The sequence below is a fragment of the Sphaeramia orbicularis genome, chromosome 19, assembly GCF_902148855.1.
Source record: "Sphaeramia orbicularis chromosome 19, fSphaOr1.1, whole genome shotgun sequence".
NCBI lineage: Eukaryota > Metazoa > Chordata > Actinopteri > Kurtiformes > Apogonidae > Sphaeramia > Sphaeramia orbicularis.
Genome location: NC_043975.1, coordinates 32,088,592 through 32,092,646, shown reverse-complemented (window position 1 = coordinate 32,092,646; position 4,055 = coordinate 32,088,592).

The window sequence follows — 4,055 nt, the reverse complement described above, 5'->3', positions numbered from 1 at the left end:
CCGCACTGAGTTCGAATGACAGGAGCTCCACGGCTTCAGGGAAGAAGCCATCTAAGTATCCACGCCCACTACACACACACACACACACACACACACACACACACACACGCAGGCACGCACGAACACATGCGCACACACCAACTGGCTCGGGCTCTAATAGCTTATCGTATGCTTGCTGACTCGGACAAACAGACCCTCTTAAGTTTTTATCATCAGACAAATTAAGTCTTGTGTAAATCGTCCATTTGGCACTTGGTTACAGGCTCTGACCCAACTGGATAGAAGCCTCACTGCAGCCAGGACAGCAGATCAAATGTCACTTTTATACCCAATCTGACTAAGTTTAGAATGATGCCAGATAAAACTGTTTCCCTTAGACGCATGTTCTCTCAAAAAGTGATCTTGTTTTACTGCCTTTTGGTGCCTGAAGCAAGAACACACATAAACAATATCCAGCTTGATTTTTCTCTGAAAACAGCCTGTGTGAGTGCACATTTAACCCATAAAGATCCAAACAGCCTCTGTCAACCAAAAGCATCTACTGATCTAAAATGTTTTATAACTTCTGATCCACAAAACCTATCAATTTGTCGAAATAATTCTTGTAAACTGCAATTCGTCATCTTTTCAAGGTCATCTGATATGACCCATTTGGGTGTTCAGAGGCTCCATAGTCACCCTGATTCACCAGTAAAACCCATAGAGTTGAATCAATGACAGTGGATGGACACAGTTTCTGTTCAGTTAATGATAGATTTTTCTGAAAAAAATAAATAAATACAGAGGGTAATATTATAATAAATGTTGATAAATCTCTTAACCCATAAAGACCCAGTGCTACTTTTGTGGCAGTTCCCAGATTTGTCACCATTTATTCTAATATTATCCTCTGTATTTTACTTTTTTCAGTGAAAATCAGGTGTTTTACTATATTTCGTTAACTCATCATGTAGATGATCATAAAAAGCTCAAATTAAAGTTGAGGGTTACTATATCAGAAACAGAGAAAACTGAAGAAAAAGCGACTTTTTCAGCAAAGTACATCATTAACTGAACATAAATTCATCTACTGTCATTGATCAGATTCCATGGGTTTTACTGGTGAATAAATGTTGAAGAAGATAACGGTGTTTCCACGTTCACTACAGAGCCTGTGAACATCCAAATAGGTCATATCTGATGATCATGAAAAGATGACAAACTACATTTTACACCAATTATTTACATATATTGATAGGATTAGTGGACCAACACATATTAAACATTTTAGATCAGTAGATGGTTTTGGTCGGTGGCGGCTGTTTGGGTCTTTATGGGTTAAGAAAGGTTAAATAGAGAGAAAAATTCATTTGGGAACTACCGCAAAAGTAGCACTGGGTCTTTATGGGTTAACCTAGATGCCCATTGACACAAGTGTATAAACTGACATCACGCACACAATAACAAAACCACATGACATGAGTCTATTGTATTAGTGGATCCTTCAGTTAGGTTTGGTCGTGCAAAGCAGCAGCGCCTTCGGTCCTTTTCAGGCTTATGTTGAATAGTTGTTATAGGCTGCTGGTGTTAGATGAAATCACAAGGCTGCTCTTTTTAGAAACACTGCTGCCTTTATTCATAAAAGAGAAGTGTGTTGTTGAAAACAGCTGACACCTGAGGCGAAATGTTGGCCTAATATAAACTGTTGAGTATCAGTTCATGTTCTGCTTTTGTCCCTGTCGATCACAACTACACATCACCTTGTACAATTTGAGAAACACATGAAAAAAAAAACAAACTTCTGGCGGAGTTGCAATGTTTTCCATCTACACCTGGTCTTAAACTGAATTTCCCCAAATAAAGACAAATGAGTGTACTTTCATAGTTGTTACTTGGTGCTCCTTGCTTGCATAAAACATAATTATTGACTTGATTGAGGTAATTGCATAACTTAATTTGAGAAGTAGCACCATCTTGGCCTATCCATGTCACTATATTTTAGATACACAGAAAAAGAGGTACATTTAATACACTATAAAGGTGTCATGTTTGAGTGATTGCATTGCAGTCTGTCATGTTTGTGCTTGGTCTTCATGAGTTGAATTTCCCTGCAGCAAAACGATCTTCTTTCCTTTTTTTTGACAGATGTCATGGTTTTACTTACATATGTAGAAGCATGGTATAAGCTAGAGAGGGATTCCAAATTTCTCGCATCTTAAATTCACATATGAGATTATGCTTGAAACAGTAGTATAAATCTCAAATGAATTCATGTTTCCTCCTGGTCAAAGCTGTTAAACTTAAACATATTAATAGATTGCAACTAAAATAGATAGTCCATGCCAAAAGAGAAGTCCCAGTTTAGCTGGTTTCTTAAACATGTCTCTACCTTGCATGTATCATCTTGCGAAACAGTGATTTATATAGACTGTAGATACGACTGAGGGCAGAGGGGGACATGGGGTGGAGGAGGAGAGGAAGCTGGGTGGCTAAGGGAGTATAAATAATGCATGAGTGCAAAGAGAGAGACAGAGACAGAGAATTAAATTAGGGAAAATAAATCTTTTTTTTGTGCAGCTCCTATAAATCCTCAAAGAAAACCACAGTCCAGCGCTTCCTTGTGTCATTCTTCATTGGAAAGACAGACTAGAATTTCTCCTTGGTGATAATAAAGGGAATAATTATGCACTTAAATCCCATATTTTGAGGCAATGCTGTTAATCATTTGTGTCTGAAATGTTATATTTTATAGAAAGGAGCAAATATGACAAGGTATGACAGGACACTCAAATAGAACAGCTAAAAAAAATAATAAAAAAGCAGAAAGCGTGACTTGTCTTTTGTCTCAGATCCAGACACATGGATGCTTAAATGACTAATACTCGTGATACACACAGTGACCATCTGTCATGAGTGAGTGGACTGAGAATGGGTGGTCCACGAGACGTTCACTGTCCCATCTCAGGTTCCGAGAAAAGGGCTCTGTTCCAGGTGGTCAGCCCTGCAGAAAAAATGTGATTCAGCAACTGTGTGCATTTAAGATAAGCTTATGTCATATGTTTAACTCTTGTCTGCACCTTTTATGTGAGAATATAATGTTTTTGCTTTTGCCAACATTGATCTAAAAAGCAGAGAGTACCTGTCACTAAAACAGCAGCAGCAGAAGAGCACAAACAGTCCTGCACATGTGATCCACCGTCTGCTTTCTAGCTTTCCTTCTAATGCTCTGTAATAGATGGAGAGGCATCATATGACGAGCCAAGGAAGCCCTTAGATCACTCTGAGAGCACTCAGCAATAACTGGCATGAGGGTGGTATTATGTTAGAGAAAACCTTTAGAGTGCTGCAGTGCTTTCTTCTTGCAAGTGGAAAAACTCAGTTCAGCAAAGCAGCATCATTATGTGCAATAAAGGTCGGGACTCGTGAGCTCGTGCAGATATCTTTAATTTCTTCTTGCTGTGGGGATGAAATGATCAGACTGGGGTTCGTTTTGCACTTTTAGGCGAGTGAACCCCTGACAGGCCAGATGGCTATGAACCCGTGGGACGCCCTCATCTGCACTTTATTGATCCGATCTGTCAATCCTCTTTTTCTCTTATTCTACTGTACATCCCTCCTTTCATCCTCTATTCATTGACTGCTAAAAGAATAAAAGAAAAATTTTGCTCCTGACCATTTTTATTTGATTTTATATACATACATACATACATACATACATTCATATGATATTGATTAACCCATAAAGACCCAAACAGCAACTGGCGACCAAAACACCTACTGATTTAAAATACTTAATAACTTCTAAACCACTAATCCTATCAATACATGGAAATAATTGGTTTAGAATACAGTTTGTCATCTTTTCATGGTCATCATACATGACCCATTTGGATGTTCAGAGGCTCCGTAGTGAACGTGAAAACACTATCATCTTCTACAACATTGATTCACCAGTAAAACTCATGGAGTGGGTTAAGTGGAATAAATAACAGTGGATGTAGATGCTTATTTTTGTCTTCAGTTATTGAAATCTTTGCTGAAAAAGTCACTTTTTTCAGTTTTCTTTATTTTTTAAC